The sequence below is a fragment of the Saccopteryx leptura genome, chromosome 8 (genome assembly GCF_036850995.1).
Source record: "Saccopteryx leptura isolate mSacLep1 chromosome 8, mSacLep1_pri_phased_curated, whole genome shotgun sequence".
NCBI classification, from domain to species: domain Eukaryota; kingdom Metazoa; phylum Chordata; class Mammalia; order Chiroptera; family Emballonuridae; genus Saccopteryx; species Saccopteryx leptura.
The window spans coordinates 65,549,723-65,564,163 of record NC_089510.1 but is presented as its reverse complement, the minus strand read 5'-3'; positions in this window follow the sequence as shown (position 1 = coordinate 65,564,163).

Sequence of the window (14,441 nt, the reverse complement as noted above, 5' to 3'; positions counted from 1 at the left end):
GTGGTTAAGTAAATTACACTACAACTAATTTTTAAAAATTGGAATTGGAAAACACATATGGTATCATGTAAAGTAAAAAGTAGTATATATATGTTATATGAGTATACAATATAAATATATGTATATCGTGTATTCATAACTGTTTAACCATACCCTTCATAAAAATTAGACTGGATATACATATACAAGAGTACAATTAACAAAACATATTTACTATGGCTATTTTAGGGTAGTAAGATTATGGGTGATATTTTTCTCCTTTATTCTTTTTTCCTTTATCTTCTAAATTGTGTAAAGTTTATATATTATCGGTAGTTTGATATCTATCTCACAAGATCACCCTCAATAAGTTGAAAAGCCCTAGGTGAAGTCTTTTAAATGCAAATAATTAGTCCCCTAATTTAGAGTTTTGAATGTTTGACCTAAAGTTGAAGCCGCCCACATCTGTAGGGCATATAGCAAAAGTGAGAGCTACCCACTCGCTCTTGGAGAAGACCTCTCCTCTGGGAGATACTTGTCTCCACTCCAGCAAAACACCACCCTCTCTGAGCATATTGACCGAAATGAGATTAAACAGATCCTGTAAATCTTTGATCTGTTTCCGCCCCTTTGGTCTTAATATGCTTATCTTGTTGGTTGGTGTTTCACAGCATTTGTAAATGTCACAGGGTTTCCTGGTTACTTTGCTGTTTCTGTGAAACCACCAGGAGTTCTCCTGGTAGACAGACGGTCTTTGGGATTCTTCTGGGCCCACAGGAGATTTTTTTTTTTAATTCTTATAACATATTTGACTAATGAATGCTAAGGAAAAACAATGTAAAAATAAACAACATCAATGTTTTTTCTTCAGAGACCCATGAGGCTATTGGGAACTTTGGGCAGTATGCTATTATTTGAATCACTGTTTCTTGAAAAAGGGCATGAGTGTAGACATCAAAATCAAGGGGTTGAGGGTAAGGACCATGATTCTGATAAGCCCCTCTTCCCTTACGCCACTGACTGATTCTTCATGCCCAGTTCACTCTATTCACTCACTCATTCAAATAATGCATGGTTCACTGGCAGATTTGTTTTGTTTGTTTGTCTGTTTGTTTTTGTGGTGTAGACACTGTATTAGATGTTAAGGAAGCAAAAATAAATATGAGACCCCAACCCTTTGTCTATTGAGGAAACAAAGGGCCCAGAAAAGTGCAGAAACTTCTTTTAAGTGATCCAAAAGTATCAATATAAGCCAGTGTATAAAACTACCAGACAAAATTTCAGGGATCTACAATTGTCCAGCAACTTCTAATGTCTAACATCAAGTTACTAGGCCCAACCTTACCCTTTGGAGGCCCTGACACTAAAATGCCCACCAAATGCTCAAAAGAAAATGGAACAGAAAATGATTAATAATGACATTAATAAAGCCATAGTTTGAGAAGGTAGATTGAGAAGACTTGTTGGTGGTGAATCAATAAATCAAACACTAAAGGCCCCCAAAATTCTTTCCACTCTCAGCTCCTACCACTATTTTCTACGAGAGGTTCCCAGCATTGGCCTTCACTCTACAGGCCTTGACAGCTGCCTTTCTTTGATAGGCTAGAGCTCCTCAGGGACAAGAGTACTTGATGTTTCTTTTCTTAGATTTCTATCCAACACATGGCACTCACTTAGAAAATGTTGATTAAAGGAGGTAGAACTGAAAGAGAATTTGTTGTAAAATCTGATGATCTGGGTTCCAGTTCAAGTTCCACAACTGACTAACTTCTGTGGTTCTCAGTTTCTTGTTCTCCAAAATGTAATTTCTGTTAAGGGACAATTTCACAGGATTCTCATAAAAGTCAAGTATAATGGAGGGAAAAATACTTTGAAAATTATATTGCCTAGTTCAAAGTGGTCGTTAAACGTTGAATGAATGGACAAACTAAGGAGCCAACTATCCCAGTTATGCCATCAGGTTGTTCCAGAAAAGACACAGATTCTGTGACTAAGATTATATCTGGGGAACAATGCAGTTAATTGCCCTGTCTTGACTTTGTAACCATCCTTAAATATGGTTATTTCACTTCCCAAAATATCTTAACCCTTTAAGTATAGGAGGACATATATGACTGCTAAGGATTCATACTGATCCAAAGAAAATAAAAAAGATCATCAGAAAGTCTTTTTGTTCTTGAAATGCAGAATTGGAAATGAACCATTTCCCAGTAGTGGGAACTGAAATCCAGTGTTAGATCCTTTTTTTGATATCTCTTCCTCTTTCTTCTCTTTCTACCTTAGCTCCTCCACACCCTTCCCCTGCACTCAAACAAATACAATCATTTGTGTTGAGCTAACTTGGATCTTAGCAAAAGGTATAAACAATGTCCCAAATTATCAGGGCTGTTTTCTAGGATCAACAAGGTAGATTTCTATTATTTTTTTAAGCAATCGAGTAATGGGTGAGTTACTAAAAAAAGGAGATAAGACAACTTTCTACCAAAGGTCTAAATGACAGGGAGCCCTGGGCCAACTCCATCGTGCTAAGAGAATTCCTGAATCTATCCCTCCTGTTTCCACCACAAATGTTGAGTGGATCCCCAAATGTCGAGATCCATATGGGAAGGCATTGTGAGCAAGAAAGAAAATATGAGCATGGACCGTGGAGAGAAGGAGTAAGGGCTATATTTTGGTAAGAGAACCGGGCAATAATTAAGCAGATAAAGCAAGAGACTTCTGTTAGAGATTAAAACAACAACAAAACCCCAGAAAACCTACCCCAAAGCCATATATATCCTATTTCCTGCAATCTGCAACAATGGGTACCTAAGTGAAACAAAATACCCAGTAAGTAGACTCGGCAGAAATAGGTGGGCAACAGTCTCCAAAGGGCTCAGAGACAGCGGGTGGTGGCAGCAAGAGAGGACTCCTAGAGCTGGGAGCCCAGCTGCCCATACTTGCCAGCTTTGCCAACACCAAGCCCGTGATCATCAGCTCATTTATTTCTGTAATCCTAGAGGTGGGAAGAAAATAATCCTGGAGATATATGGCAGTAAAAAAACAAAAACAAAAAAACTCTACCATGTGAGTTAGCTGGGATGATGTCCCAGCTGCACAAGGGCAGCCACCTCCTGCATCTGGTTGCCTTTTCTTCCTTCCCAGCCCACCTATTCCCATCGCCTCTCATACAACCACACCTGTGGAAGCTACATTCTTGCACAAAGCTCAGTGTGTCTGGGAGAGCAAAGCAAAGGAACATTATACTAAGACCATTTCTTTCTCAACTTCGAAACCTGAAGATTCAGTAAAAAAATGGAAGAGTGTTATAAGATTCTAGGGGTTAGGAATTGGAAAGGTTAGAGAAACAACATATTCCACTGTATTTCCTTATTTTATCCCTCATTTAGTGGGGGTTTTTTTAGCATGGAATAACCATATGTTGATATGTTAGGTTCTTACCAATGTGTAGCTAAAAAAGTTATGAATTGAACAGCTACTATGTACTAAGCTCTGACTAGATTTGCCATATACATAGAATAATTAGGGATTTGTTCCTAGAGGAATGTATTGTCTAGTTGAGGAGACAAGTAGTATACAATAAGTCCACAGATGAGTATTTATTATAAACTATGATAACAGATACAGGCAGTGACTAAGGTGCTATACAGTGGAGATAGGACATAACTTAGCTAGTATACGGGCCTCTCTATTAAATTTTAAGCTAAGATCTGAAAAAGAAGGATGGGTTAACAAGGGCAAAAGTGAGGGGGAAAGTATGCCAGGTAGAGGGAACAGAGCTCAAACTGCCTTAAAGGGGTGAAACCATGACATGTCCACAGACCTGAAAGAAGCCATTGTGGCACAAGCAGAGAGAATAGTAGAAAATGAAATTGGGGGAGAATCAGGAATTTTATAGATCCTGAAGGAATTTAGACCTTTGTAGACCATGATCAGAAATTTAGAGTTTATTCTGAGTGCATGGAGAACCCATTTAGGGTCTCTAGTTAAGGTGATGACACGATCTGGTTTATATTTTAAGAAAAGCACCCTAGCTATTGTCTGGAACATGAATTAGAAAGGGTCAAGAGTAGATTTTTGAGGAGGCTGTTGTAGGTGGAGATGGAAGTCGCTTGGACGAAGGAGGTGGCCGTGGAGGTGTGAGGTATGGAAACATTTGAGACATATTTGAAGGTGGAATTGACAAAATGGAGAGAAAGATTGGATTGAGCAGGAGGGAGTGGTGAAAGAGAGAGATGGGTATAAAGAATAAATCCCACGTTTCTAGTTTGGGCATCTGGGTGGCTGTGTTTCCATTTACTGAGTTAGAAATACTGTGGGGGAAAGCTTGCAAGGGGACAATTGCTGGCAATCAAGAACTCAATTTTGAACTTGGTGTGTTTGAGACATCTCTGAGATAGATGTACATAGTTGGATATTCGAGACCTTAACTCGCAGGAGATCTCTGGTTTGGAGACATAAATTTGAAATTCCTCAAACTACAGGTAGTATTGAAAGCTAGGAGAAAGGATTGGTTTTCATTATCAGATCAGGTGTTAACAGATAGAATTAAAAAATAGCAAAGGTACAATGGTCCTTAGAAATACTACAGTCCAAACTAATTTCTCAATAGATGGCAAAATTGGGAGCTAAAGCCATTGGTAGTAGTAGAGATCAACCTCTTTTCTGTACCACCGTTTTTGTTTGTTTGTTTGCTTGTTTTTGTTTTACCATGTTTTGAAGCTGAGAAGTCTTCTGTATAAGATATAATTCTATAGACGTGACTCAGAGTGTCACATCCCTTCTTTTATATTCTCACCTGCTGTATGTAAACCACCACACCCTCATAATGATCTTGCACCTCTCTTCCTTTAGTCAACTTGGAACCTTCTCCCCTGGTTTTATACTTATTGAAAAAGAAGGTATAGTCCTCCCAAATAAATTTACCTGGGCAATTTGATATCGAGGAGGTCCAAGTCTTAAAGTGGAGACTGAGCTACTGAAAGCTCATTCCTGTACTGCTCCATCCTACACAGCTTGGCACCTATGACCCTTCATAGCTTTAAGTAACTGGAATGTCTCTCCTCTTGAATGTGAGTACCTCAGATCAGGAGTTGCTTTTCTTTTTTTTATTATCTTAATTCAGCCATGGCACCTAAAATAAGGAAATTACCCGTCTAATAGAAGTTTTTTGAATGAGAGGGACCCAATACACTAAAAACTCTTATTGAACTTTATGTACCTTTGGTTATCTTTCTATCCTTTCAAGTAAATGCATTTACTGAGTACACACTATGTGTCAGGTATGGTGCTAAAAGTTGCAACTGTGTGCAGTCTTTAATATACAGTTATCATGGAAAGGTGGTTATTAGTTATTGTCTAGTACATTTAGGTTTATTGATGTGTAATACATTTGCATACTTTCTATCAAGTTTAATGCATATTTAATATGCATCTACCATGTGTACAGAGGTAAAAGAGGAAGCCTCTGTGACTCAGGCCTCTCAGGCCAGTGCAGGGGAGACCAACAAATACAAAAGCAAAGACCAGGGCTATCACTGGTCTACGAACAACATTGCTGCATATGGAAAAGTGATTGCTGCAAACTCAGAGATCTCCTAAAGTTTCTTGGAGGGGTGGACTTTGAACATAATAATGATGTAATATAAAATAGTGAACATATCCTTGAAACAAACATCAAAATAATAGCATAGCCTTGAAATAATAAGAGCTCATATATATATGGTACCTAGTAAGTACTGTTCTAAGTACTATACACTGTGAACTTATTTAACCCTGACAATGACCTTGTAAAATGGATAATGGCCTGACCTGTGGTGGCACAGTGGATCAGGCATCGACCTGGAATGCTGAGGTCGTCGATTCGAAACCCTGGGCTTGCCTGGTCAAGGCACGTATGGGAGTTGATGCTTCCTGCTCCCCCCCCCCCACTTCTCTATCTCTTTCTCTGTGTTTCTCTTCTCTAAAATGAATAAATAAATAAAAATAATTTTAAAAAATGGGTAATGTTGTTATCCTCATCTTACAGACAGGAAGCTGAAGTACAGAAAGGTTAAGTAACTTAGCTAAGGTGAAACAACTAACAGAGAAGCAGTTGGGATTTGAACCCTAATGATTTACATCTTTGTGCACAGCCATGATGCTCTACTGCACAATGAATGAAGGGTAAAAACTACAATGGGAAGGTTTAGGTGGGGTTTGGGGAAGAAAGGCATTTCAGACAGAGACAAGAGCTAAAACAATGACAAAAAGTTATATACATAAGAATAGAACTAATAAGTCTTTATTTGGTCTAGAAAATATTCTAGTTTCCAAAGAACTTTCTCAGCCATTCTTTAATATACTTCTCATGGTGACCCTGTGATGTATGCCATGATTATTATCCCAATTAGAAAGACTAGGGAATTAGAACCCAGAGTGGGAAAGCATCAGCGGGGATACTTAGCTGCGAAATGAAGTTCACAACCTGGTTGTTTAATTTCAGACAGTGCCTTTTCCATGTTGTATTGGCAACTACATACATTCACTGCTATGTACTCTGAACAAAGCCTTTTCATATATGTTCTAACTGCAACCCTACAATACCCAGAGAGGTAGGTGGTGTTGCTTTTCAAAAGAAGAAACAGTTCAACTCTGCCACTACTTAACTTTTTTTTGAGAACACTAGTGATTCCCTATGAGGTATGTTGGTTTTCAGTTTCATGCTTTGCCCACTCTTTGGCCCCTGAGAACCTCTGAAGATGGAGTATTACCTGTGAATTAGCTCATACAGCATCTCTGAGAATGGAAAATCCCAATTAATCTCTTTGCCAAAATTCTCCAGTCATTCCTGCATTTGGCCAACCTTTCCTGTGTGGTCGATGTCAACATTTAAATATGAAACCTGGCTTCAGTTTCCAAAAATTTAATTGCATTATTAGGAGTTTGCTGAAACTGGGCTCTGTGAGTCTAAGAGCGAAAGGCTGGGAGTAGGGCTGACCTAACCTTTAAGGGTGCCCAGCAATCTGGTGCAATTGCTGAAATATTTGATGCAATCTGGGACTGCACTAGTTGGCGGTACCACCTCCAGCTCAACGACTGCCTGCTGTGTAGGGCATAGTGCTAGGCTCTCTAGGGGGAATAAACCAGTAGCTAAAGAAAGACACTGGCTCTGGCATGGATCCGGTGACTAGTATGTCAAAAGCCAAAGAAAGACAATCAGGCTAAAGCCAATAAAAATTCATAGCCAGCACCATGGCCTCAGGCAGCAGAGGCAGCAGCTTCTTTTGAGCATCAGCCTTGTTTGTGCCTGTTCAGTCCCGGAATCCTGTACGAAAGGCTATTCAGCTGTGCTGCCTTTCAGATTTGATTAAGGCTCTTAGGAGAGTCATGACTTCAGCCTGGAATGGCAACAGTCGTGAGACTACAAAAAAGAGAGAGAAGATGACTAAAGCCTTTACTGCAAGAGGTGGGAGAATGGATGGAGTGAAAGTGGGGGTTTTCCACTTGCTTTTCAAGGCCAAGGGTATAATGAAAGATCTTGTTTTTGTTTGTTTGTTTTGTTTTGTTTGTTTGTTTGTTTTTAATGCTATAGCCAAGCCCTTTAAAGGAGTCTCCCCTGCAAGTTGAATGCCAACCAGAGGTCTAGGATGACTTATCTCTGCCTCTTGTCTTGATTTGCTCAGGGGAAAGCATCTGTTACCTCCCAGGTATTCTTTTGAGGATTAAATGGTGTAAGGCACAGTAAATGGCTCATTTATATAATATAAAGTATAGAAGGTAGACTATTGGATATACTCTCCAACTGTCCCAGCCATCTGATAAGAAATGGGTCTAGACAGCTAAAGTCATGTTACAAAACCATAATGACTGGCTGGACCAAGCCCCGAATGTGGTAGGTGAGAAGAGAGGGCAGTCTGTCCGTTTCTCAGGGGCCAGTGCAGAGGGGGTCAGAGGGAGCATTTGGGAGTTTGAGGAGTAATGAGAGACAGAACTCCTGTGAGTCTGCTGCAGGCTGAGGCCCTTAGGACCTAATCTTATTTTTATTTTATTTTTTGTTATATTTATTGTGCGTATTCAGTCACAATGATTGCTAATCATCCAAAAAGTAATGTCATTTCTTATACCACTGCTTTTAAAAAATTTTTTTCTGATGCTCAAAAAGACCAGTGGGCACTGGTTAATAACATTATATAAATTTCAGGTATACAACTTCGTAATATAACATCTGTACACTCTATTGTGTGCCCAGCACTCAAATCTAATCTCTTCCTTTCACCATCTATTTCACCCTCTTGACCCTCTTTGTCCTATTTATCGACAAGAGACGGTAGGTCTCTTCACTTCCTACATCAAGAGCCAGAGGTTCTGAATGGAAACAGTCTCCTTGAGACCAAAGAACTAAGAAACAGATGGGGCGAGTCAAACCCTGGCTGAGGTCAACCCAAAGCCCATGCTCTTGACCTAACACTGTCTCATCAAGTTTTCTGCTTCCTTGCAAGAACTCTGTTTTCAGACTTTTCATGGCAGTAGTAGCTAGGCGAGGGTGTTTTAATTATTTTATTTTATTTTATTATTTTTTTTTGTACTTTTCTGAAGCTGGAAACTGGGAGACAGTCACACAGACACCCGCATGTGCCCGACCGGGATCCACCCGGCACGCCCACCAGGGGGCGATGCTCTGCCCATCTGGGGCGTTGCTCTGTCGCCACCAGAGCCACTCTAGCGCCTGGGGCAGAGGCCAAGGAGCCATCCCCAGCGCCCGGGCCATCTTTGCTCCAATGGAGCCTCGGCTGCGGGAGGGGAAGAGAGAGACAGAGAGGAAGGAGAGGGGGAGGGGTGGAGAAGCAGATGGGCACTTCTCCTGTGTGCCCTGGCCGGAACCGAACCCAGGACTTCTGCACTCCAGGCCGACGCTCTACCATTGAGCCAACCGGCCAGGGCCTGTTTTAATTTTTATCTTTTAAAATTGTATCTATGAATCTGTGTGACCCTCCTCTGTGCAGTGTACAATGGCCCAGTGCACCCAGACCTCTCCTCCTACCACTGTGCAATTGATACTTCGCACCAAAGAGAAAGTGGTCCCCCTTTGTCTCCAAATCTGAGTGGTTCTTACCTACAAAATTCACTGACTAAAACTTTCTATAAATGTTTCATATGGTTATGTGAGGCCAATGCAAAGAGATAATACCTCCCATTTCTTTCTTCCAGCACCTAGCAGGTGCTCAATAAACTTTCTTGTGCATAAATTTTTAAAGCATGTCTTCTGTCAGCCTCCTGTTGGAGCCTTTTGGGGGAGGGGCATTTCTCTGAACTATGGGCCTAGTATCCGTCCAGCTATACATCCACCCTTTATCCAAATGAATTGACATGTATTATTACCAAACACTGGACCTATTACCCTGTATGTTGTACATGCACATTAAGAAACCTGTATACATTTGGTGAACACTGATTAAGCTCCACTGTGTGGCAGACAACAGGTGAGTTGATACACAAATGTCACCTGTTAAGATCTAGACTGGGATTGCTAACCATCGAAAAATGCATATCATTTTTTATATCACTGCTTAAAAAAAAATTTTTTTTTGAAGCTTAAAAGGACCAGTGGGCATTGCTTCCAGTTATATTATTCTTATGCTCTTACAAAACATTTAGCTCAAAATCCTGGTTTCTTTTAAAGTTTATTGTGTACGGCCAGGAGAAACCATTCAGAGCATAAGTCAGTGGCCAAGAGAAGGGTTTGGACTCACAGGTGGCACATGAACCTTCCTTTTCACTTTTAGAATTACATTGAACAGTTCAGAGTCTGTTATCTGGGCCCTGATGTTACACTCGTGTATTATTCACTTGCTCAAATTCAGGTGACTGAGGTAACACTTAGCTGCTGAATTAGTTGCATAAGTCACGGAAAAGGCAGCCTACGGAAAGGGCTCAGCCTCTTAAAACAAAGCTGGTTTCTTCTGACTGACACCAAATACCTGTGTGATTCTGGGCAAGTTACTTAATGTCTCTGAGCCTCCATTTTCTTATCTCTAAAGAAAGAGATCATAATAACCAATTGTCAGATGTGTGCAAAGATGAAAGGAGAAGCAGTCCTCCCCAGAACCTGGCGCGTGGGGAATACACAGCACCTTATTTGGACACTAGCCACGTCCTCAGGAAAGTACAACTTCCAACCCCTCCTCCTGTGTCCTTCCCATATTCACAAGCCCAGCTAAAGGATTTCTGAATTAGTCATCAATTTGGAACACTCTCTTTCCCCTTCCTTGCTACTGAGTACATAACCTGTATGAGAGTCTAAGTAATTATTTCAGCAACACTCTCATGCACTTCACTAATCCCCACCACAATTGTCCAGCTTTCAGAGTGTGAGGCACTCTCCCTTCCGTTACTCATTTGATCTTCAGCACAGCCCATGAGAACACAAGCCAGTGTTGTTTTCCTTCTTTGACAGATGAGCAAGCAGGGGGTTAGAGAGGTTAAGTGGCTAGTCCAGGGGCACACTGCTGGTTTCAGGCCTTTTACTCTGAATTCCACTCATGAGCTTTCTATTATCCAAGCAGCCATGGGAGTTTTGCTACCTACTAAAAGACAGACAAGCCCTGGCCGGTTGGCTCAGCGGTAGAGCGTCGGCCGGGCGTGCAGGAGTCCCGGGTTCGATTCCCGGCCAGGGCACACAAGAGAAGCGCCCATCTGCTTCTCCACCCCTCCCCCTCTCCTTCCTCTCTGTCTCTCTCTTCCCCTCCCGCAGCCAAGGCTCCATTGGAGCAAAGATGACCCGGGCACTGAGGATGGCTCTGTGGCCTCTGCCTCAGGCACAAGAATGGCTTTGGATGCAAAAGAGCGACGCCCCAGAGGGGCACAGCATCGTCCCCTGGTGGGCATGCTGGGTGGATCCCAGTCGGGCGCATGCGGGAGTCTGTCTGACTGCCTCCCCATTTCCAGCTTCAGAAAAATGAAAAAAAAAAAAAAAAAAAAAAAAGCAGACAATACGTATTCTGGTAGCAATAAAACAGGAAGGCAAAGGCTAGTAGAGAACGAGTCAGTTATTCAGGCCCCCCCAATCCCCAGTGGGCCCCGCTCAGCCTTGGCCCGGTGGCCCCATCTCCTGAGCACTCCTTTCTCTGCCTCTTGTCTCTCAGATCCTCTGGGTCACAGTATAGCCCCAACAGGCTCCTGGACCACCCCACCCTCCACCTGGTCGCCCAGACCTTCAACTAACATTGACTGAATGCCAGGCATTGTGCTTTACTGTCCTTTGGAGTTTTCTTCTAGCAGAGAGAAGCAGACAATACTCGGGAAAATAAATGTGTACAGTAGTTTTTATGATAATAAATGATAAAAAAGGGGAAAAGCAGGGAAGAGGGACAGGGCATATGTGAGAGGGAGGGAAGAAATGTGAGATAGGGCGCCGGGGAAGGCAACCCTGAGCAGGTCATGCCATAGACTGAGAGGAGGTAAAGAAGAGAAACATTTGGATTTCCTGGATCAGACAACCAGGCAGAGGGAACTCTAAGCATCAAAGCCTGAGACAGAGTGCACCTGATGTGTTTGAGGAACAGTGAGGAGGCTGGTGTAGTTAGCACAGAGTGGGGGAGGGCAGAGCAGTGGGAGAGAACAGAGAGGAAAGGGGAGGGTATTGTGTACCATACATTGGTCAATGGGAGAACTCTTTATTCCCCTGATAAGAGAAAGCCACTGAGAGTTTGGACAGGTTCTAAAATTTATTTTCACAGAATCCCTCTGACTTTTCTGTTGAGGTGGGTTCAAAGTGGGAGCAAAGAGACTGTATAGGAAGCTATTATAATAGTTCTGGAGAGAGATGATGATAGCTCGGACTCAGAAATGGGAAGAAGTGTTTGAATTCTGTATATGGTTTTAAGCCAGGTCCTGGTAGTTTAGATGAGGTTTGTGGAGAAGCAGGAATCAAACATGGTTTCAAGTTCTTAGGCCTAAGCAACTATAACAATTGGAATTATTATTTGCCAAAAGGAAAAGGCTGCAGGTGGAGCCAATTTGAAGAAGTTGAAGGCATATTGGGAACTCTAACATAGATGTATTCAGCTAGAGAAGCCAATGGACAATCAAAAGGCGATGGCTGACCAGGCAGCTAGATTTCTGTGTCTGGCTCTGCAGAGAGAAATCTAAGCTGAAGTTAGAAATTTAGGAGTTGTCACTTTATTAGAACTGTGTTGTTAACACTTTATTAGAACTGTGAAACTGCATCACATCCCCAGGGAAGTGAGCATGGAAGGACAAATTGTCCTCTAGTTGAGTCTTGGGCTTCTCCCAGTCAGAGGTTTGGAGAGGAGGAAGCCCCAGCCAACGAATGAAGAGTGGCTGAGGACATAGGAGAAAACCTTGATTATCCTTTCTGCAAAATCTTAACAAAACTTTACCCCCCTCAGCTCTGGGTTTATGATTTATTGATGGAGGCAGACTAGAGGCATCTTTAGAGTGAGAATCAAGTCACTTCTCCACCGCCCACAGGGCTTAGCAGGTAGGAACCCTTCAGTGAAAACTCAGCTGGTTGACTTACAGCTGAATGACACCATGAGCAAGTGTAAGGGACGGAAGGAGTCATCTGGCTTTGTGGATTCCCAACTAGATCCTTTGGAGCTAGTTTAGGACTTATTTTCCTTCATCATTGGGAAACCTATGAAGCTATGGCCCCTCCTTTCTGAGAAGAGCTAATAAAAGCAACAATGTCGTATCAGCCAAAGGCCTCACCCTTTCCTTCCAGGATATATTTGTGATTTTCATCACACCTCAAATGTTTCAGAAGATTCCAGTCAGTGTGTCTAGTCAAGAACCTGCATAGGACAGAGGGACCAGGGAAAACACACTAGATTCTGGGAATTTTGACCTCATTTCAGACTGATTTGAGAGGAGAAATTATCACCTGCCATATTCTTTCCTCTTAAGACATATGGGAGGCTCAGAATCTGGCAAAGGACTATAAAGATATCTAATCCACCACCTCCTAGAAAGGTGAGAAACTTGGGCTTAAAAAGGTCACAGTATCTTTGTTCAAAATCATATACCAAGTGTTCGACCCAAGAATTAAAACCAGGTTTCAATTTGAAACTTTCTGATCAGGTTCAGATTCAACTAACCTCTATTAGCATTGACTGTCTGCCTTGAAACGTGTCAGGTACATTTACACGTTAACATTCTTAATCCTAACCACAACCTCTAAGGATGATACTACAATTCCCCTTTTATAGGTGAGAACATAATGCTCAGACAGGAAAGCGACTATCCAGGGTCAATGCTGGCACACCAGAGCAGGAGAACTGGAGCCCACATCTATCTGACTCCCAGTCCAGTGCTCATTTCAGCACACCTGCTGTCTTCTTCAGCAGGACTCATCTCACAGGGTCATTTATTCCTGCAGTACCAGCGACTGCCCAAGCATCCTGCCTTCCTGCCAACACATGAGGCCTCTCCTGCTTGGTATGTTAGCAGGTAACAACTATAAGTCCAGAATGTGTGCTCTGCAACCAAACTGCCTGGGTTTGATTTATTGCTCTACCACTTATTAGCTGTGCAACATTGGGCTGTGTAACTTCCTTAAGCCCAAGTTTTGCTCATCTATATTGTGGAAACAAAGATGTACTTTATTACCCCCAGGGAGTTAGGATTAAGTAGTAAAATACATGTAATTTTACTTAGCACAATGTTTGACATGTATAGCAAATGTTCAATACATGTTAAAATGTAGTAGTCAATGGCTGACTTTTCAAAAACCCGGAAGCTATTTTGGAACATACTGTCCAATGCTTCAAAAGTCTTTTCTGGAATATGACCAGGTGAGGAACCCAATACCAAAATCCAGACCTGGCATGTTTTTAGGAATTCCAACAACATGCTTTCTGTATCAATCAGGATTCAACTAGGAAGAAAACCACCATAAGTTATATGGAATAACAGGAATTATATACACAAAATTGAGAAAAGACCAAAGACGTGTAGAGATGAGTCCTAAAAAAACCCTTTGAAGTACCAATGAAAAAAAATGACTAACAGTAAATATGCATGTATACATATAAAAAATACAGTGGAAATAAACTCATCAAAATGTTCACAGTGGATACTTCTGAATGATGGGATAACAACAGATTTTATTTTTACTTTCATTTACTGGCTTTTAATTTTGTTCACTAAAAAGGTATTTGAATTAGAAATTATTTCATTGTTCGTATTTATTGTTCATTTATTTCTTAGCTTACCTAACACCCTTTTTCTCTAAAAGATAAAACAAAACAACTTAAGACAGTAGTTCTCAAACTTATTGAAGCTGGGGCGCATTTAAAATCCTAAAAATAATTGTAGGTGCACTATATACAAATTTCTGAGAAATATGTTATAATAATTAAGTCAAATATTAAAGAATTAAAATATAAAGTCCAAGCATGCTTTTATGGTAATTAAAAAAAATAAATACAAAAAAATTAAATTTATTTTGACATTAAAAAACC